Source organism: Ctenopharyngodon idella, chromosome 3, assembly GCF_019924925.1.
Source record: "Ctenopharyngodon idella isolate HZGC_01 chromosome 3, HZGC01, whole genome shotgun sequence".
Lineage (NCBI taxonomy): Eukaryota > Metazoa > Chordata > Actinopteri > Cypriniformes > Xenocyprididae > Ctenopharyngodon > Ctenopharyngodon idella.
In genome coordinates, this window is record NC_067222.1 from 33,729,608 (window position 1) to 33,753,944 (window position 24,337).

Below are 24,337 nucleotides of genomic sequence, written 5' to 3' on the forward strand. Positions count from 1 at the left end.
TTTATCACGAAATTCAAACAATAAATGCCGTTTTGACGCTTTTTGATGTGGCATAACAGATGCTGTATTGGCGCCTCAGTAACTTCAAGTGGCAGCGCGGAGCGCGAGTGAACGTGATCATCTCTTCCTCTTTAATACCAGTTACAGAATGAACATGAATGAACATCTGAAGGTATGTTGAAAGATACGATACAACTTACTGAAACGTATATCTCGAGTAATCGCTCAATCAGTGTTTCAACCTCGGAAAGACGTCAATAAAACAGCTTATAAACAATGTCACGTAGTATTACATTTACCTCAGAAATGTCATTCTGTGTCAACAGCTTGTTAGTTCGCTGGAGAAATGAAGTGTTTCACTAAATATATGCACTATATTAGCCTATATATTAATTATATTTTACTTAACCTGCTAGTAGGCCTAATGTCTTAATTATTTAATATAACGATATGTTTAAATAAATCCGTCATGAAAACAAGTTATGACAGCCACTGTGTAAATGATATTTCAACAACGAATTGGAGAAACATGTTATAATTATATATAGCCTACAGTACAAGTTAATGCAAAAACTGCCTTATGTGCAATTTACATGTTTACATACAATTTATTATTATTATTATTATTTGAGAGTTGATGATTATGTATAAAAAATAAATAGCAACTGAATTTAATATCGAATGTATTAGAATGAATTATTTACATTAGAAGATGTAATAGACATATAAGGTACTGTAAATGGTCTTATGATCATATTCATTTGGCAGGTTGTGACAAACTTCCCATTTCATATCAGGATTCTTGAAGGTTTGAAATTTTTGTTGTCCTCATTTATGTCAAGCATTAAAAAATCATCAAATGATCAGAAAGTTAATTTATATTTTTATTGATTTTATTTATGTATATAATACAAGGTCATTTTGGGGATTTGTGTATGTATGATGCTATTTTGAACTTAGGTTGATTTTACAATAATTATGCAGTGTTACATCTTTTGTTAGAAATGCATTGCTCTAGATCTGTTTGCATAAAGGCTAAAGAAAATCACCAGACACAAGGCAAACAGAGAAAGAAAGAAAAAAAACATTGGAATTTTTTCTCAGATCTTCAGGGTTTTGCAGCAATTATTGTGAAGTGTTACCAGATGTCTCGTGGTGGAGGTTATCTTATCCTTGAGCTTTGCTTTGCTTAAAGCTTTCTCAGATTAAAAAAACAAAAACACCATGCAACCACTTGGCAACAAGTTATGATTTATGGTGTCATCCACAAGGTACAGCTAAATCAGTAAAATACAAATCTGACTCTGTCCTTTAACTTTTTCTCTGTATTTTCTCTCTTGAGTTCATTGACGGCCCATCCCATAGTGGATTGCATTTCAGTTTTCAGCCTTTCTTGGACCAAGCGAATTTACCTTAATCCTCAAATTGCACTGAAAATGTAGCTGTAGCGGTTCTTTTCTCTGTATGGACGAAACATTTACTTAAACAGTCTTTTTTAGTCATTCAGGGTAGTCTCAGTTATTTAACCCTGGGGTGGTTTTGATTTTATCCAACAGCGTTTTTCAGAGAGAGAGAGAGCTCTGTTGTTTTTGGATGAAGCAATATCATGCCACGTTTGGTCTCGAGCAATTTTCGGTGTGACAGCTTAGATTTTATTCAGAGAAACATGCAAGACTTGTTTCAAAGCCAAATCTTCAATACCCTCGAGAGTGGGTAAATTGCAACGGAAGCCTGTGCTACTAAGCACCGGTTGTTCATTTTACAGATAGGGATCAGCAGGCAAAAGAGCGCAGAACACACATCTGGGAGGTTTGATGCAACGTACATGAGACGTGCCATGAAACACAAAGGTTTTTGCACCGGCTATCTTAATTGACCTTCGCAAAGTTAGCACACATAATGTTTAATACAGCATAATCTACGTCGTGCAGATGATTTGAGAGTAAAACAAAAGCACAAAGCACTGAAACACATGATAGATATGGAAAGAATCTTTGTTCGTGAGGCAAAATGGCAGGGAATGTCTGGCATGAGATGAAGATGGCAAAGTCTGCTTGCTCCAGTCTGAGGTGACAAAGAGCCCGTAAAGTCCCAGCGGGAGGTGTAATTGAGCCATAATGAAACATTTTATTGTCTAGTAATTGTGTGATGAAAAAGAATAGCATTAAAACCAGTGCAAACGCACATATGCACTCGCATGTGCACGCTTGCATTGGTATAAATTCTGTTTTGAAAGCTGTAGATGCTGTCCAGTAATTGAGTCTGTGAGATTTGATTGCGTTCTTGTATAACTTGTGTCACTTTAATGACAGGATCGCAAACCCACGCTGTGTTGTGTGGATGCCTCCAGCCCTGTAACTTGGAGTTCACGGAGGCATTTAATGAGGGACCTGCAGATTTAAGAAACAACATTTTGAATTCAGTGTGCGGTAGGGCAGGAGCACAGAGGTAGAAAGAAGGACTGTATAGAGCAATGGATGAGGAGGGGAGAGGAAGGTGCTCAGGAATATCATTTACTGTAAAAACTGGCCACATTTTTAGGTTTATGGACAAAAATATTTATCACATCCCTGCTAATAAAACCAGCTTAGTTGAGCATGGATTACTGCTGGTTTGGTGCTGGTCTAGCTGGTGGACTAGTATCGCTATTTTATGCAGGACAATTTTATGAGCAACCACGTCTTTCTGGTTAAGCTGGTTGACCAAGGTAATCTTAATAGTTTAGACGCATGGTATAGTATAACTACACTCTAAAAAAATCTGTAAAAATAGGGCACAATGTACTGTATTAACTTAACGGAATTTTCCGTATTTATTTTTTACAGGTGTTTTACCTGTAGAATTTTACACTTCATTAAGTTGTGTTTTAGGGTTAACGAAAATGTCCGTACAATTACTGGATAATATCCAGGTAATGAGCTGCCAGTGCTTTTTCCATTATTTTATGGATTTATTTTTTACAGTGTAGCAGTTATCAAATGCAGATGGCAAAATATGTTGGTTTTTAATAAACTTTTTATTTTTAAAATTCATTTAAAATTAAATTAAACTCAAACCTCTATATCATTTCAAATGAAGTATGGATTTAGCTATTGACTAAACAGTTCATTTGACTGGGTAAAAGAAATGGTATTACAGAGCAATGCTGACAATATTAGGCAAAACCAATAACCATTTTATAAGAACAGATCGGTTTGAAATGTCTCAGTAAAGTGCATGCTCACAGTTTGTAAGTATATAGCTTTGCTTTAAGCAATTTCAGCTGTAAGGACTCGGACTTATGAAAATATTCCCTCTTTGTTATAAAGATCAGGTCTGCAATCAAATTTTTGATAAATGCAAAGTAAATTGTGCCAAACTTGTGTTTGACTGGAGTAATTCCCCAGTGTTTGATGAGTCCACACCACAGACAACATCACTCACATAGAGCAACATGCTTGTAAACACTTTATCTGAACGCATATGTGTGCTAGTGGGAGGGACAATCGAGGTGGCAGATCGGCCGCCCCCCGGCCTGGCAGCAGATGGCTTCAATTGAGAAGGAGATGGTGGGTGGACGTGCTTGCTGGTAATTACTAGGACACCCCTATATGATTCCTTAAATAGCAGCCTTGTTTGGACTAAAAATAAACTCCGGACTACATAAAGGCATCATGACCTCTGACCTTTGACAGAAGGCTCAGAAGACTTTGACCATGGCCCCATAAATAGCAGAGGTCCCATTTACAGCTCACCTGCAAACGCACACACACACACACACAAACACACACACACACACACACACGTAATGAGCTATAATTGTAGCACAGCCCCAGGCAGCAGGGCTCAGGATGGATGGCAACTCTAGTTTAGATTGCAGAAGATTGTAGTTCAGAAATCCGATTCAAGTGCTGTAAGATTGCAAGTTACTATTAATATTTGAAGCAACCTCATTCACAACTTAAAGATAAAGATATCAACTTACAGCAGCACATTGACTTTACAGAATACATGGAAGTTTTGCAGTAAGGAATTTGAAGGACTCTCAGTGTCTTCAAATGTTGAATTTTAAATAGCTTCAGGTTGTCTGGCAGGTTGTTCAGTAAACATGCACATGTAATATAAGTTAAGGCCCGTTCACTCCAAGGACTATAACTATAAAGTTTTAATAATCATTCTAATTCTTTGAGAACAGACACATCCAAGCCACAACTATAACGACATAAAGGAATGATATTATTGAAATAATTTTAGAATGATTTTTTCCAGCTGATAAATGCTAAAAACATTGGCAGACAATCAGAATTTCAGTCTTTAAAGAGCTTGAGCATTTAAAGTGGCAGACGAACTGCAGCACAAACTTATAATAAACAGGACGCTAATATAGTTATCATTATAATAGTTATTTTTACAGTTATCATCATTGGTCTGATAATTCTAATTATTCAGCTAAACAGAACTGTTTCTATCATTCCCACATGTTTGTACATTAAATGTTTAGTTCACACAAAAATGAAAATTCTGTCATTTATTACTCACCTTCATGTCATTCCACACCCGTAAGACCTTCGTTCATCTTCGGAACACAAATTAAGATATTTTTAATGAAAACCAAGAGCTCTTTGACTCCTCAATAGACAGCAATTTAACCACTACTTTCAAGGTTCAGAAAGGTAGTAAAGACATTGTTGAAACAGTTGATGTGACTGCAGTGGTTCAACCTTAATTTTATGAAGCGACAAGAATCCTTTTTGTGTGCAAAAACAAAACAAAAATAACAACTTTTTTCAACAATATCTTCTCTTCTGTGTCATTCTCTTACATTGTTTACGTCCAGCGCTTCCAGGTTCTACATCTGAACGCTGCACCATTATTGGCCTGCTCCTGCGTCAGCATCAAACGCATGCGTCGTATTGCTCACGTGAACAGCGTTGGCCAATACTGAGCCGGCGTTCTGATAAAAATATCTTAATTCATGTTCCAAGATGAACGAAAGTCTTACGGGTGTGGAATGACATGAAGGTGAGTAATAAATGACAGAATTTTTATTTTTGTGTGAACTAAACATTTAATGTACAAACATGTGGGAATGATTTATTTTTGGGTGAACTAACCCTTTATTGGTGGGGATTTTTCAGTGACTTTCTGCAGGCTACATTGTTACACCAATAGGCGGCGACAAATGAATATTTATGGGTTGGTTTTTAATTCATTAATTTAACCGATTCATTCAAAACACTGATTCATTCAGGAACAAAACAGATGCCTGTCTGAGAGAGTCGTTGAATTATTCACCCAACCAATTTGTTGAGTTGAGCTTCAACTGTCACGGATTCACCAGGCTCCACCATCATCCAATCACAATGCGCACCATCACCTGAGTATTGTTCACTCGCACCTGTCATCATTCATCACCTCATCACTGCACAGATATAAGCACACACCTCGGCTACAAACATTTGTCTGGTCTGGTTTGAGTAAGGACTATTACCTGTATTCTCAAGCTTCAAGTTATCTCCTATGATTCTCCAGTGATTCTCCTGTGTGTTTCCAATCCCTTGTGTCTCCAGCATCTTCAGTCCTGTTAATCTGTGTGAGTGAAAGATTATTACTTATCACAGCCAAGACGAGGTGTGTGCATCTCCATGTCACCGATCCCCTCATCCACGATTTCCATCATCCCCTGCAAGACAGTAAAGCTATTATCATTCATTTGCTATTACCATCATTCGCTATTATCATTACCATTCGATATTACCATTCATATTATCATCACAAACAGCTAGACTTCTGAATAAAGTAACTGTTTTGCCATATGTTCACTTGCTGTAATAAAGTTCTGCTGAATCCTCTGTCTTGAGTCTGATATTACGTCACATCAACACTTCGTTTGGAACTGTTTTCGTTGAAGGAGCAATAATAGGCAAAATAAATGGAAAACATTGTGTAAGTTACTCAATATTAACTTATTGCTTATTAAACTGTTGAGCAAAAGCAATCTCGCACTCGTAATTGTTCTGTTTATCTGAATTGTAAGCAAAACCGTACTCTTGCTTGTGTTGTTTAAGGGGTGTTATTTAAATAAGCTATTGAGGGATTTTTTTAATATATTCTTTCAAGCTAATATACATGGATTAATTTCTATATTGAATCAGGTGGGGTTTTTTTTTTCAATTCAGTTATTCAAGCCGTTTAGTTTAAGTATGACAGCAAAATATAAGACCCACAACCATTATTTCTTTTTTCTGTGGCTTTAAAATGTCTCCACCTTAAAAACCAGAGAAAGTCACCTGTCTAATGGGCTGCAACAGATGTTTAGATCCAATTGAAGGTCTAAAATCAACACACAGAGAAGCATAGACACACACACACAATTCAAACTTTCTCGTTTCACCTGGGAACACTCTATATCCAGCCGTTGCCCAAAACCATCGAACCTGCATGAACTTTGACCTGGCCTTCACCAAGCTTCAGCCAATAGTGAGCTGGTATGCCACAGACATAAAGACAAATGGCCCTATCAGTGTAAAGTGCCTAATGACTGACAGGTGTGTGGGGTTTGGGGGGGTTCGTGTGGTCAGACACATGTGGTGGCCCTTGATAAGCCACTCTGAAATGAAAGGGCTCATTTGTGGGTGCACTGTGGATCAGGAACCTCACCTCCAGCTGAGAGAGGAAACAGGTTGGTTTGCTCCAGCAAAGCTATGAAAGAAGTAGACTCTACCACACAACCATTATCCGAACTTGACCATGACTGACAAGTGTACTCAAGCATACAACCAGCATCCAGGATGCTTTTCAATTATGGTTTTCTTGCCATAATATGGAGTTGATTATATCATAGTGGATTTAGACATTAATTCTTTCTCAACATTTATGCAATATTGTCATCATTCATGTGTAAATGTATTCTTTCTCTCCCAAGCTTATAAAAAAGAATATATATAAATAATCTTATATTGAAATTGCTGATTGCGTAATTGTTGTGTTGTCAAGCCTGATATATATATATATATTTTTTAAAACTCTATAGATGAGATTTGTGAGACTACACTGTGCAGCAGAAAAAGTCTCCATTTGCTCTCCATTTAAACTCATTGCTGTGTTTTGGATTTTTTTCTTTATATTTGTGTACAATATATGCTACTATTTAAAAGTTTGGAGGGAATAAGATTAAAAAAATATAATTAATACTTGACATTTTTAATGTTACAAATGATTTTCTTTTGAAAAATTCTATTCTTTTGAAAAAAAAAAAAAAAAAAAAACACAATTTCCACAAAAAAAATATTAAGTTTTCAACATTGATAATAATAAATAATCTTTCTTGAGCTTCCATTAGAATAATTTCTGAAGGATCATGTGACACTGAAGACTGAAGTAATGATGCGGAAAATTCAGCTTTGCATCACAAGAATAAAATTAGATCTTAAATTAGAATAAAATAGAAAATTGTAACCATATAGAAATTGTAATGATATTTAACAATATTACTGTTTTACTTTTTGATCAAATAAATGCAGCCTTGATGAGCATAAGAGACTTCTTTTAGAAAAATTAAAAAATCTTTAAAGACCCCAAACTTTTAAACAGTGTATATTTGTTCAATTTATAATGTAGATTTACATTTGTACTGTTTTAAATGATAAATAATTATTTATATTAATTATTTTGCTAAATTTTAGTTGAACGTTATAAAATAAGTCATAAATTAAATTATAACACAATGTGTTTTCAGAAAAGACATTATTGTGCATTTTGGAAAAGGAAAAAATATAACTTTTTTTTTGAAGCAGTAATCCAATGTGGACTCATTCACTGCACTCTCCAGAGATTATGGCACGTTTTTGTCCCCAGTGGCTCTCCCTGAGACTATAAGAACTGATGATTGTTTCAGTATGTCTGTTGGTCCTCAAGAGTGAAAAAGGGAGGGAAGATGCATGAGATCCATTTGTCTTCATTACCAGAAAAATATTCCATAGGGCAACAGACTTTTCTTTCGCGAAACTTCAGCCTGATGCGATCTGTTTTCTCACTATGTGATCATCTGACATCCTGAATGCTTGTTTGTATAAGGTTTGTCGCTTCCATCAGACCCTGTTTTCCTTTAACTAAGCGGGTTGTTTGGAGTCAGTGTTTAAGCATGTGCTCCATGGCACTATCAACGTCCAAGTTTTTTGTTTCTATTTAATCAAGTTCAGTATAAGAACAGAGTTGAGTTAAAAAAAAGAGAGAGAGAGAGAGAAAGTTAAAGGCTTATTACAACTGATTTACATACATTTATTCAAACCACTCACAATAATCTGTTAATTTATGATTAAATGTTTCAATTTTGGAGTGTTTCTCATACCTGTAAAAAGATGGCAATATCCAAAATCCTTGTGGGTCCAAAATGTTTTTTTGTTTGTTTGTTTTTTTTGTTTGTTTTTTGAGGGTGGGGTTTCTCGATTCTGTGATTAGGGGCAGGGTGTGTGTATTTGTAAACAAACAAACAAACAAACAAATAAATAAATACATTTTTCAGTAATATTAGTTCTTTATTGTGGTACAATAAAATGACAAAAATCTAAAGTATTTAGGCTACATATATTTTGTAATTATGCCTGATGCTTGCTATGTTATCATATAATCAAGCAAGCTGTTGATGATGTGAAATCAGGCACTGAATGATTTTTTTGTTGACCTGTTTGCATCCCATTTATTTACATTATTTAATGCATTGTTTCTTACAATAAAGCCAGAACGCCTAGCAATGATTTTAAAACAGCTGCACTGTAAAACTATTATGAAGGCCAGGAATAAACCATCCAGCTGTTCTGTAATGGATTTGTAATGGCTGAAAGAGAGCTTTCCAGCTGTTCTGTAATAGATGTATAATGACCGCATGCGAACAACTTTTTTAAAATCTAATCTAGTCTAATCTGCTGCTGTATTCAAGAAGAGCTGAGGTTTTCTCAACACTATATTAGTATATTTCTCAAAACTAAGTTCATACTTCAAATGCAGCAAACAGTGTTTCAACAGTTTGTGTTGGTTTATTGTCATTGTTTTTGTTGTGTTTTTTAATGTTTCATTCAAATATCAGTTATTAACACGACGTACAACAAAAGGACCACATATAATACAGGTAGGTAATGCTAAAGAGCATTAGGCATATTTTAAATTGTACATGAAGTACTTTTGTTGGAGATTTGTTGGACGTAGTAAACTTTTGTTTTTTATTTGTTTTGTTTTGTTTTAAAGAGAGTAAAGAGAGTTGTTACAACATTAGTGAGAATATATTTTTAATTATTTATTGAGATTATGAAGATGTGAAAATGGTTCAAATAAATACATGTTTTATATATATATATATATATATATATATATACATGTTTTATAGTTAGATTCATAATTGTGACCTAGATGGCTCTGGATTCACAATCAAGATATCCAAATCTCCATGTGTTACCATGGATCTGCAACCCTGAATCAGCAACCACTCATTTAATAATAAGATTAATTAAAAATAGTAAAAATACTCTATATCCAACAAATAAATACAAACATAATCTCATTTTCTAATAATTTCTCACCTCACAAATGTATTCCCACTGTAATGGTTGTTGGGTTGTGCTGCGCTCTACTGGTGACATTCGTTGCCTTCATTTTACCATAAAGTCATGACCTACTACACCATTTATTATTATTATTATTATTTAAATCTATTTATATCTTCCTGATTGGCTAACAAACCCAAAATCTTCAAAATGGATTTTCCAAAAGTTCAGACCATTAAGACTGGACTCTTAAAATTCCATCATGCACTAAATTTACTGTTGCAAAAAACACCTTTATATATATATATATATATATAAGAATTGGTGATTTATTTGATTTATTTGGGACTCCCTGTAATTTATCAAATGAGGACAGTATAGACATGTTGTGCACAAACTATCAACAGCAAATAAAGCAATATCTGAATTCCGTACACAGACAAGAGTTCAGACATTAGGGTGTACTGTGTTAGTATTGCACTGAGTACAGGGAGTGTTTAGTCTCATCATCAGATGGCGCTCTGCCTACAGGCTGTTCACTTAATGGTGAGATAAAAGTCTGGCTCTACAAGACTAGGGAGTGTTTGACTATTATATCTAGATTAGCATTAATGAGATAATTGATCATAATTGAAGAGGCCACAAATGAACAGTAACTCCAAATTCAAAGGCTGTAAATGAAAGATCATTTAGATCATGTAAATGTGAGATCAGTGTAGTCATTGAAGACCCACCTGTTTAATAATAGCTTTTCCTAAATTGAGCATTTGCATGTAATCAGATTAACTGTCTATTGTTTGAAATATCCATGTATGAGATTCATGTAAGAGTCAATATCAATGAAAATCCACATTTTAACAGTAAAATACTGTAATGGAAAGTATTCTTTGATTAATTATACATTATAAAAAGTTAAATTATAAAAATATAGATATGTATATCACAGTCACACTGCTGTGGTTTTTAATGTTTTATTCTGAATAATGCAGCCTATACTGTAAAAGGCAAATTCACTGAAGTGAAAAGTCATTTGTAACACTGAAGGCAAAATGGTTTTCTGTCCAGTGCAATTTTTTTTTAACTCTGTACTGTCTGATTTATTTATTGCTTTGAAACATTGTACTGTCTTTTAAACAAATTATTGGTAATTCATGCAGTTTCTTATTTCTTAATAATTTTTGTTCAATGGGTGTATAAAATGATTGTTGCTTCCCAAATTTGCAGATTTGTGCTGGCCCACCATCTGCCACGCGTGGTATGATGATATGGGCCACATGTGGCGTGGAATGATGGCACTTGGGCGGACCGCTGCTGTTTGCCAGATCTGAGCCACAAGCAGGCCATAGCCATGCCACATATCAGCCAAGAGCAAAACCAGAACTGGACCTTATCTGAGCCACAAAATTTTATATATATTATTTATAGAATCATCTCAGCATTAACAAACCTGTTAACAAGCAGAATCACTGAAGGAAAGAAGACAACAGAAAAAAAGAGCAAACAGAAACACAAGAGCTACAACTGACTTTAGCCACAGCCTTAGATGAAACCAACTTAAGATTAAAAAAAAAAAAAAAGACTCTCCAAAAAATCTCTCCAGATCTCAGCTGAGGTGGATTAAATAATTCCACAAACAAACACATTTGCAGTAGCAAAGAAAGACAAAGTGAGATCAGATGATGATTTTTAGCTATTGATGGTTTTATAGTCATCATTAAATAGCCTGAATCATTGATGTCATTTGAATCTAATAATTGTGTTGTGCAGTTAATACATTTAATCAAATGAATTACATTACAAAACAGGGTTTGTAATGTCTAATCTTGCCAGCCAGCTATACAATGATTGTATCTTTATCAAGTAGATAACACCATCAGCTTCTCTTTCCACAACAAACACAGTCACAGTAGTGATGGGAGAAACGAAGCTTTTCAAAGCTTCGAATCAATTGAACCAATTACTGCGCAAAATGATTCACTGTTTCGAAGCGTTCAAAACACCAGACGCTGGTGACGCCTGCTGGTCAAAACAGTGTAAATGCAACAAAAACTCATGGCAAACATGCATAAAAACAGCTTTTACAAACCCATTGCAAATGTTTTATTGAAAGTATAATCTATCAGATGCAAAACTAATCATCTAATACCATTAAATATTAAGTGTCTGTAATGTAGCCTATTATTTTATCAATTTTCAGGGCTTGTTTTGTTTGTCCTATGGATGGGTCAGCTAAACAGAGACTATAATAACTATTATTTTGAGCAGTACATACACACACAGTAATTTATAAGGCACTATATCTTTTATATTTTGTGAATTTTAACATTATATATGTTTTATATATCTAGTTAACAATAGCACAAGCACACCTGTATGTACTAAACCATTCACCAAAAAGCCAATCATAATCTTTCATGTCTTCGTATAAAAGCATTCGTTTGCAAGTACTTCAGCCTAACCGAAGGCTCTACTTTTCAGCACAATGGTAACCCCACAAACTCAGAATACCAGAAACCATTTTAAATTCCAAAATAATAGAACATTAAACACTATCTCCCCTACTCTAGCTCTACTACTAGATATATTTATGGTGATGAGAAATAAAAACCCGCCCTGTACAGCTATGATCAGCTGTTCGGCTGAGCTTTCGATGTTGTTAGGAAAGGCCGAAGCTGATCGGTTGGTTAGTGTCACATGACCTGCGGTGCGCTTGCGGCATTCTGAAAAGTTGAGAATTTTTCATCTCGCTACGCCTGGAAAAGTGAGCGCGTCGCACCTCATGCGCGTGGCTTCCATAATGAGCGAGCATGCCGCGTGCCTACATTTGAAATAACGAACTTGAGCGCGCAAAAGACGCGACATGCGAACGAACGCTAAGAGGGTCTATGGTTGGAAAGATGCTTGAGAAGCCCTGCAGAGGTCAACCTGAAGCTTTAAAGGCTTGTTTGGAAATTAGCAAAATTGGGTTTAGAGTCATGAATACACAATTTTCCAAATAACAAAAACAAATCGAAAATAAATAAGCCTTTATATTTGTCTTTTGGAAAAGTCGTATTCATTTGAATGAAATATGTTTCCCTCATTTGAGTGGAAACATTTCTTGGTAGTTCTTGGTGTTGTGTAACAAATAAAACACTGACAATTTGTAATATTTTAAAACAACGTGTGTCGTGTGTGTCAATCAACATTAGAGCGCCACCCTCAGGCTGAATAACGCAATGTCTGCCAAAAGTGTTCTGTGTGTGTTCAGCGATTAGGATATAAAGCATGCAAAAATCTTCAGGAAGATTCGGAGCATAATGAATCAGCGTATCGAATCATGATTCGGATCGCTTGTCAAATCGCCAAACTGCTGAAATCACATGACTTTGGCGCTCCGAACAGCTGATTCGACACGCCGATTCATTATGCTCCGAAGCTTCCTGAAGCAGTGTTTTGAAATCGGCCATCACTTAATAATTCGTTATTTTGTTTTTTTCGGCGAACCAAAAATATTCTTGTCGCTAATATGTTAATATTGAACTACTGTACTCACATGAACTGATTTAAATATGTTTTTAGCACCTTTATGGATCTTGAGAGAGGAAATGTCATTGCTCCCTATGTAGGCCTCACGGAGCTATCATATTTAAACAAAAATATCTCAATTTGTGTTCCGACGATTAACGAAGGTCTTACGGGTGTGGAACGGCATGAGCGTGAGTAATAAATGGCAGAATTTTCATTTTTGGGTGAACTAACCCTTTAAGGAGATGAGAAATAAAAACCTGCCCTTTACAGCTATGATCAGCTGTTCGGCTGAGCTTTCAGTGTAGTTATGGAAAGGCCGAAGCTGATTGGTTGGTTCTCGTCACATGACCTGCGGTCCGCTTGCGGCATTCTGAAAAGTTGAGAATTTTTCATGTAGCTGTGCCTGGAATGATTGAGTGTCGCACTGCATGTGCATCGTGACCGTGTCACTTCTATTATTTGAAATAATATTATACATTTGAAAAAACGATCTTGAGGGCACAAAAGACTTGACATGTGAACGGCCCCAGTCTAAAGGCTAAAGACCACAGTCTCTAACATCCTTTGCTAGTGCGCCTCTTGAGGTCAGGGAAAGAGGTTTACGCATATAGCTCTCTACTAGCTGGTCTTCATTACACTCACCCCCTTAAACCTCACTCCCATCCAGGTCATGGAATTAATATAACCCCACCCGGTCCTAACCGTCCCGCAAAACTGACTGTATTTAAAATCTTGTAAAAGAATAAAGGAACAAAACCAACTGACACTGAAAACCTACCGTCATTGAGATCTCGTAACCCAGCAAAACCGACCATCATTGAAATTTCTTAATAGAAAAAACAGACCATCATTCAAATCTAATAATCGACCAAAATCACCTGTCTTTGAAATCTCATAACAGAACAAAACTGACTGACACTGAAAACCTACCGTCATTGAGACCGCGTGACCCAGCCAAACCAATCGTTATTGAACTCTCATAACTGAATAAAACCAACCATCATTGAACTCTCATAATAAAACAAAACCAACTGTCTTTGAAATCTTGTAAAAGAATAAAGAAGCAAAAGTGACTGACACTGAAAATCTACCATCACTGAGATCTCGTAACCCACCAAAACTGACTGTTATTGATATTTCTTAAAAGAACAAAACCGACCATCATAGAAATATTGTAACAAAACAAAAGTGGCTGTCTTTAAAATCTCTTAAAAGAATAAAGGAACAAAACCAACTGACACTGAAAACCTACCGTCACTGAGATCTCATGACCCAGCAAAACCAAACCTTATTGAAATCTCATAACCGCCCAAAACCAACCGTCATTGAAATCTCTTAACCAAACAAAACCGACTGACACTGGAAACCTATCGTCATTGAGATTTCGTAACCCAGCCAAACTGACTGTTATTGAAATCTCTTAACAGAACAAAACCGACTACCATAGAAATCTCGTAACGAAACAAAACTGACTTTCTTTAAAATCTCGTAAAAGAATAAAGGAACAAAACCAACTGACACACTGAAAACCTACCGTCACTGAGATCTCGTAACCCAGCAAAACCGGCTGTTATTGAAATTTCTTAACGAAAAAAAACCCACCATCAATGAAATCATAACAGAACAAAGCCGACTGACACTGAAAACCTACCGTCATTCAGACCCTGTGACCCAGCAAAAACGATATTGAAATCTCTTGACCGAACAAAACCGACCATCATTGAAATCTTGTAACGAAACAAAATTGACTGTCTTTGAAATCTCGTAAAAGAATGAAGGAACAAAACCAATTGGCATTGAAAACCTACTGTCACTGAGATCTTGTAACCCAGCAAAACTAACTGCTATAGAAATTTCTTAACGCAAAACACCTGACTATTATTGGAATCTCATAACCAAACAAAACCGACTGACACTGAAAACCTACCGTCATTGAGATCTCGTGATCCAGCAAAACCAACCCTTATTGAAATTTTATAACCGACAAAAACAAACCGTCTTTGAAATCTCATAACGAAACAAACCCGTCTGTTTTTAAAATCTTGTAAAAAAAATAACAGAACAAAACCAACTGACACTGAAAACCTACCGTCACTGAGATCTCATAACCCAGTAAAACCGGCTGTTATTGAAATTTCTTAAAGGAAAAAAACCGACCATCAATGAAATCTCATAACCGAACAAAACCAACTGTCTTTGAAATCTCGTAACAGAAGAAAGCCGACTGACACTGAAAACCTACCGTCATTGAGATCTCGTAACCCAGAAAAACAGACGAAAACCGAATATAATTGACTGTTTTTTAAATCTTGTAAAATAATAAACAAACAAAACCAACTGTCTTTGCAATCTCATAACAGAACAAAACTAACTGACAATGAAAACCTACCCTCATTGAGATCTCGTGACCCAACAAAACTAACCGTCTTTGAAATCTCGTTACGAAACAAAACAAAACCGATTGTCTTTGAAATCTCGTAAAATAATAAAGGAACAAAACTAACTGACACTGAAAACCTACCATCATTGAGATCTCATAACCCAGGAAAACCGACTGTTATTGAAATTCCTTAACGGAAAAAAAAACGACCATCATTGAAATCTCATAACCAGTCAAAACCAACCGTCTTTGAAATCTCATAACAAAACAAAACCGACTGACACTGAAAACTTATGTCATTGAGACCCCATGACCCAGCAAAACCGACTGTTATTGAAATCTCATAACCGAACAAAATAAACCATCTTTGAAATCTTGTAACGAAACAAAACCGACTGTCTTTCAAATCTCGTAAAATAATGAAGAAACAAAACCAACTGACACTGAAAACCTACCGTCATTGAGATCTTGTAACCCAGAAAAGCCGACGAAAACCGAACAAAATTGAAATCTCGTAACGTAACAAAACCGAATGTCTTTGAAATCTCGTAAAATAATAAACAAACAAAACCAATTGTCTTTAAAATCTCATAACAGAACAAAACCGACTGACACTGAAAACCTATCGTCATTGAGATCGATAGGTTTTCAGTGTAACCCAGAAAAACTGACCGCTATTGAAAATTCTTAACGCAAAAAACCAGACCATTATTGAAATCTCATAACCGAACAAAACCAACTGTCTTTGAAATTTCATTGCAAAACAAAACCGACTGACACTGAAAACCTACCGTCATTGAGACCCTGTGACCCAGCAAAACCGACCATCATTGAAATCTTGTAACGAAACAAAACCGACTGTCTTTAAAATGTCGTAAAAGAATAATGGAACAAATCTAACTGACAATGAAGACCTACCGTTACTGAGACCTCGTAATCCAGCAAAACCGACTGTTATTGAAATTTCTTAACGGAAAAAAACTGACCACCATTGAAATCTCATAACAGAACAAAACCGAGTGTCTTTAAAATCTTGTAAAAAATAAAGAAGCAAAACCAACCATCTTTGAAATCTCATAACAGAACAAAACTGACTAACACTGAAAACCTACCGTCATTGAGATCTCGTAACCCAGCAAATCCGACTGTTATTGAATCCGCTTAACTGAACAAAACCGACCATCATTAAAATGTTGTAACGAAACAAAACCAACTGTCTTTAAAATCTCGTAAAAGAGTAAAGGAAAAAAACCAACTGACACTGAAAACCTACCGTCATTGAGATTTCGTAACCCAGCAAAAACGACTGTTATTGAAATGTCTTAACAGGAAAAAACGACCATCATTGAAATCTCATAACCAGACAAAACCGACTGACACTGAAAACTTACCGTCATTAAGATCCCATGACCCAGCAAAACCAACCCTTATTGAAATCTCATAACCGAACAAAATCAACCGTCTTTGAAATCTTGTAGCGAAACAAAACCGACTGTCTTTTAAATCTCGTAAAATAATGAAGGAACAAAACCGACAGACACTGAAAACCTACCGTCATTGAGACCCCATGACCCAGCAAAACCAAACCTTATTGAAATTTCTTAACTGACCAAAAAATTACCATCTTTGAAATCTCATAGCAGAGCAAAACTGACTGACACTGGAAACCTACCGTCATTGAGATTTCGTGACTCAGCAAAACTGACCATTATTGAAATCTCTTAACAGAACAAAACCGACTATCATAGAAATCTTGTAACGAAACAAAACTGACTTTCTTTAAAATCTCGTAAAAGAATAAAGGAACAAAACCAACTGATACACTGAAAACCTACCGTCATTGAGATCTTGTAACCCAGCAAAACTAACTGCTATAGAAATTTCTTAACGCAAAACACCCGATTATTAGTGGAATCTCATAACAAAACAAAACCAACCCTCTTTGAAATCTCACAACAGAACAAAAAAGACTGACACTGAAAACCTACCGTTATTGAGATCTCGTGACCCAGCAAAACCAACCATTATTGAAATTTCATAACCGACAAAAACAAACCGTCTTTGAAATCTCATAACGAAACAAATCCGACTGTCTTTAAAATCTTGTAAAAAAAAATAACAGAACAAAACCAACTGACACTGAAAACCTACCGTCACTGAGACCTCATAACCCAGTAAAACCGGCTGTTACTGAAATTTCTTGAAGGAAAAAAACCGACCATCAATGAAATCTCATAACCAAACAAAACCAACTGTCTTTGAAATCTCGTAACAGAAGAAAGCCGACTGACACTGAAAACCTACCGTCATTGAGATCTCGTAACCCAGAAAAACAGACGAAAATCGAACATAATTGAAATTTCGTAACGTAACAAAACAGACTGTTTTTTAAATCTTGTAAAATAATAAACAAACAAAACCAACTGTCTTTGCAATCTCATAACAGAACAAAACTAACTGACAATGAAAACCTACCCTCATTGAGATCTCGTGACCCAACAAAACTAACCGTCTTTGAAATCTCGTAACGAAACAAAACAAAACCGACTGTCTTTTAAATTTCTTAAAATAATAAAGGAACAAAACTAACTGACACTGAAAACCTACCATCATTGAGATCTCATAACCCAGGAAAACCGAATGTTATTGAAATTGCTTCACGGAAAAAAAAACGACCATCATTGAAATCTCATAACCAGACAAAACCGACTGACACTGAAAACTTACCGTCATTGAGACCCCATGACCCAGCAAAACCAACCCTTATTGAAATCTCATAACTGACCAAAAAATTACCATCTTTGAAATCTCATAGCAGAGCAAAACCGAGTGACACTGGAAACCTACCGTCATTGAGATTTCGTGACCCAGCAAAACTGACCGTTATTGAAATCTCTTAACGGAAAAAAAAAAACGACCATCAATGAAATCTCATAACCGAACAAAACCAACTGTCTTTGAAATCTCGTAACAAAAGAAAGCCGACTAACACTGAAAACCTATCGTCATTGAGATCTTGTGACCCAGCCAAACCGACCGTCATTGAAATCTCTTAACCGAACAAAACCAACCGTCTTTGAAATCTTGTAACGAAACAAAACCAACTGTCTTTTAAATCTCGTAAAATAATGAAGGAACAAAACCAACTGACATTGAAAACCTACCGTCATTGAGATCTTGTAACCCAGCAAAACTGACCGCTATTGAAATCTTGTAACGAAACAAAATTGACTGTCTTTGAAATCTCGTAAAAGAATGAAGGAACAAAACCAATTGGCATTGAAAACCTACTGTCACTGAGATCTTGTAACCCAGCAAAACTAACTGCTATAGAAATTTCTTAACGCAAAACACCTGACTATTATTGGAATCTCATAACCAAACAAAACCGACTGACACTGAAAACCTACCGTCATTGAGATCTCGTGATCCAGCAAAACCAACCCTTATTGAAATTTTATAACCGACAAAAACAAACCGTCTTTGAAATCTCATAACGAAACAAACCCGTCTGTTTTTAAAATCTTGTAAAAAAAATAACAGAACAAAACCAACTGACACTGAAAACCTACCGTCACTGAGATCTCATAACCCAGTAAAACCGGCTGTTATTGAAATTTCTTAAAGGAAAAAAACCGACCATCAATGAAATCTCATAACCGAACAAAACCAACTGTCTTTGAAATCTCGTAACAGAAGAAAGCCGACTGACACTGAAAACCTACCGTCATTGAGATCTCGTAACCCAGAAAAACAGACGAAAACCGAATATAATTGACTGTTTTTTAAATCTTGTAAAATAATAAACAAACAAAACCAACTGTCTTTGCAATCTCATAACAGAACAAAACTAACTGACAATGAAAACCTACCCTCATTGAGATCTCGTGACCCAACAAAACTAACCGTCTTTGAAATCTCGTTACGAAACAAAACAAAACCGATTGTCTTTGAAATCTCGTAAAATAATAAAGGAACAAAACTAACTGACACTGAAAACCTACCATCATTGAGATCTCATAACCCAGGAAAACCGACTGTTATTGAAATTCCTTAACGGAAAAAAAACGACCATCATTGAAATCTCATAACCAGTCAAAACCAACCGTCTTTGAAATCTCATAACAAAACAAAACCGACTGACACTGAAAACTTATGTCATTGAGACCCCATGACCCAGCAAAACCGACTGTTATTGAAATCTCATAACCGAACAAAATAAACCATCTTTGAAATCTTGTAACGAAACAAAACCGACTGTCTTTCAAATCTCGTAAAATAATGAAGAAACAAAACCAACTGACACTGAAAACCTACCGTCATTGAGATCTTGTAACCCAGAAAAGCCGACGAAAACCGAACAAAATTGAAATCTCGTAACGTAACAAAACCGAATGTCTTTGAAATCTCGTAAAATAATAAACAAACAAAACCAATTGTCTTTAAAATCTCATAACAGAACAAAACCGACTGACACTGAAAACCTATCGTCATTGAGATCGATAGGTTTTCAGTGTAACCCAGAAAAACTGACCGCTATTGAAAATTCTTAACGCAAAAAACCAGACCATTATTGAAATCTCATAACCGAACAAAACCAACTGTCTTTGAAATTTCATTGCAAAACAAAACCGACTGACACTGAAAACCTACCGTCATTGAGACCCTGTGACCCAGCAAAACCGACCATCATTGAAATCTTGTAACGAAACAAAACCGACTGTCTTTAAAATGTCGTAAAAGAATAATGGAACAAATCTAACTGACAATGAAGACCTACCGTTACTGAGACCTCGTAATCCAGCAAAACCGACTGTTATTGAAATTTCTTAACGGAAAAAAACTGACCACCATTGAAATCTCATAACAGAACAAAACCGAGTGTCTTTAAAATCTTGTAAAAAATAAAGAAGCAAAACCAACCATCTTTGAAATCTCATAACAGAACAAAACTGACTAACACTGAAAACCTACCGTCATTGAGATCTCGTAACCCAGCAAATCCGACTGTTATTGAATCCGCTTAACTGAACAAAACCGACCATCATTAAAATGTTGTAACGAAACAAAACCAACTGTCTTTAAAATCTCGTAAAAGAGTAAAGGAAAAAAACCAACTGACACTGAAAACCTACCGTCATTGAGATTTCGTAACCCAGCAAAAACGACTGTTATTGAAATGTCTTAACAGGAAAAAACGACCATCATTGAAATCTCATAACCAGACAAAACCGACTGACACTGAAAACTTACCGTCATTAAGATCCCATGACCCAGCAAAACCAACCCTTATTGAAATCTCATAACCGAACAAAATCAACCGTCTTTGAAATCTTGTAGCGAAACAAAACCGACTGTCTTTTAAATCTCGTAAAATAATGAAGGAACAAAACCGACAGACACTGAAAACCTACCGTCATTGAGACCCCATGACCCAGCAAAACCAAACCTTATTGAAATTTCTTAACTGACCAAAAAATTACCATCTTTGAAATCTCATAGCAGAGCAAAACTGACTGACACTGGAAACCTACCGTCATTGAGATTTCGTGACTCAGCAAAACTGACCATTATTGAAATCTCTTAACAGAACAAAACCGACTATCATAGAAATCTTGTAACGAAACAAAACTGACTTTCTTTAAAATCTCGTAAAAGAATAAAGGAACAAAACCAACTGATACACTGAAAACCTACCGTCATTGAGATCTTGTAACCCAGCAAAACTAACTGCTATAGAAATTTCTTAACGCAAAACACCCGATTATTAGTGGAATCTCATAACAAAACAAAACCAACCCTCTTTGAAATCTCACAACAGAACAAAAAAGACTGACACTGAAAACCTACCGTTATTGAGATCTCGTGACCCAGCAAAACCAACCATTATTGAAATTTCATAACCGACAAAAACAAACCGTCTTTGAAATCTCATAACGAAACAAATCCGACTGTCTTTAAAATCTTGTAAAAAAAAATAACAGAACAAAACCAACTGACACTGAAAACCTACCGTCACTGAGACCTCATAACCCAGTAAAACCGGCTGTTACTGAAATTTCTTGAAGGAAAAAAACCGACCATCAATGAAATCTCATAACCAAACAAAACCAACTGTCTTTGAAATCTCGTAACAGAAGAAAGCCGACTGACACTGAAAACCTACCGTCATTGAGATCTCGTAACCCAGAAAAACAGACGAAAATCGAACATAATTGAAATTTCGTAACGTAACAAAACAGACTGTTTTTTAAATCTTGTAAAATAATAAACAAACAAAACCAACTGTCTTTGCAATCTCATAACAGAACAAAACTAACTGACAATGAAAACCTACCCTCATTGAGATCTCGTGACCCAACAAAACTAACCGTCTTTGAAATCTCGTAACGAAACAAAACAAAACCGACTGTCTTTTAAATTTCTTAAAATAATAAAGGAACAAAACTAACTGACACTGAAAACCTACCATCATTGAGATCTCATAACCCAGGAAAACCGACTGTTATTGAAATTGCTTCACGGAAAAAAAACGACCATCATTGAAATCTCATAACCAGACAAAACCGACTGACACTGAAAACTTACCGTCATTGAGACCCCGTGACCCAGCAAAACCAACCCTTATTGAAATCTCATAACTGACCAAAAAATTACCATCTTTGAAATCTCATAGCAGAGCAAAACCGAGTGACACTGGAAACCTACCGTCATTGAGATTTCGTGACCCAGCAAAACTGACCGTTATTGAAATCTCTTAACGGAAAAAAAAACGACCATCAATGAAATCTCATAACCGAACAAAACCAACTGTCTTTGAAATCTCGTAACAAAAGAAAGCCGACTAACACTGAAAACCTATCGTCATTGAGATCTTGTGACCCAGCCAAACCGACCGTCATTGAAATCTCTTAACCGAACAAAACCAACCGTCTTTGAAATCTTGTAACGAAACAAAACCAACTGTCTTTTAAATCTCGTAAAATAATGAAGGAACAAAACCAACTGACATTGAAAACCTACCGTCATTGAGATCTTGTAACCCAGCAAAACTGACCGCTATTGAAATTTCTTAACGCAAAAAACCCGACCATTATTGAAATCTCATAACCAAACAAAACGAACTGTCTTTGAAATCTCATTGCAAAACAAAACCGACTGACACTGAAAACCTACTGTCATTGAGACCCCATGACCCAGCAAAACCGGCCATCATTGAAATTTCGTAACGAAACAAAACCGAGTGTCTTTAAAATCTTGTAAAAGAATAAAGAAGCAAAACCAACCATCTTTGAAATCTCATAACAGAGCAAAACTGACTAACACTGAAAACCTGCCGTCATTGAGACCCTGTGACCCAGCAAAACTGACTGTTTTTAAAATCTTGTAAAAGAATAAAGGAAAAAAAACAACTCACCGTCATTGAGATCTCATAACCCAGCGAAATCGACTGTTATTAAAATTTCTTAACGGAAAAAAAACAACCATTATTGAAATCTCATAACCGAACAAAATCAACCGTCCTTGAAATCTCATAACAGAACAAAACTGACTGTCTTTGAAATCTCGTAAAATAATACAGGAACAAAACCAACTGATACTGAAAACCTACCGTCATTGAGATCTTGTAACCCAGAAAAACTGACCGCTATTGAAATTTCTTAATGTAAAAAACCCGACTATTATTGAAATCTCATAACTGAACAAAACCAACCCTCTTTCAAACTTCATAACAGAACAAAACCGACTGACACTGAATACCTACCGTCATTGAGATCTCGTGACCCAGCAAAACCGATCGTTATTGAAATCTCTTAACCGGCCAAAACCTAACATCATTGAAATCTCGTAACGTAACAAAACCAACTGTCTTTGAAATCTCGACAAATAATAAATGAACAAAACCAACTGCCTTTGAAATCTCGTCAAATAATGACCGAACAAAACTAACCATTATTGAAATCTCATAACAGAACAAAACCAACTGTCTTTGAAATCTCATAACAGAATAAAACCGACTGACGCTGAAAACCGTAATTGAAATCTCTTAATTGAACAAAACTGACCATCATTGAAATCTCGTAACAAAGCAAAACTGACTGTCTTTGAAATCTCGTAAAATAATGGAGCAAAACCAACTGACGTTGAAAACCTACCGTCATTAAGATCTTGTGACCCAGTAAAACCGAATGTTATTGAAATTTCTAAACAGAAAAAAACGCTGTCTTTGAAATCTCATAACCGACCAAAACCAACTGTCTTTGAAATCCCATAACAGAAGAAAGCCGACTGACACTGAAAACCTACCGTCACTGAGATCTCGTGACCCAACAAAACCGAATGTTATTGAAATCTCATAACAGAATAAAACCGACTGACGCTGAAAACCGTAATTGAAATCTCTTAATTGAACAAAACTGACCATCATTGAAATCTCGTAACAAAGCAAAACTGACTGTCTTTAAAATCTTGTAAAAAATAAAGGAACAAAACCAACTGACACTGAAAACCTACCGTCATTGAAATTTCGTAACCCAGCAAAACCGACTGTTATTGAAATTTCTTAACGGGAAAAAAAACGACCATCATTGAAATCTTATAACCGAACAAAATCAACCGTCCTTGAAATCTCATAACAGAACAAAACCGACTGTCTTTGAAATCTCGTAAAATAATACAGGAACGAAACCAACTGATACTGAAAATCTACCGTCATTGAGATCTTGTAACCCAGAAAAACTGACACCTATTGAAATTTCTTGACGGAAAAAAATCGACGATCATTGAAATCTCATAACCGAACAAAACCGACCATTATTGAAATCTCATAACAGAACAAAACTGACTGACACTGAAAACCTACCGTCACTGAGATCTCGTAACCCAGAAAAACCAACAAAAACCGAACGTAATAGAACAAAACAGACTG

At 35.8% G+C, this 24,337-nt stretch overlaps 1 long non-coding RNA gene across 5 annotated transcripts in view; it reads right to left on the reverse strand.

Moving 5' to 3' along the window:
• Positions 1-24,337, reverse strand: part of LOC127509040 (uncharacterized) — a 55,780-nt gene that overhangs the window by 6,263 nt on the left and 25,180 nt on the right. For 2 of the 5 annotated variants that reach the window (XR_007929109.1, XR_007929106.1), the window contains exon 2: positions 5,471-5,662. This is a non-coding gene — a long non-coding RNA (uncharacterized LOC127509040). Of the gene's footprint in view, positions 1-871; positions 2,391-3,665; positions 3,735-5,470; positions 5,663-24,337 lie in introns of those variants that run through there. The other 3 variants (XR_007929108.1, XR_007929110.1, XR_007929107.1) reach the window with 3 other exon arrangements.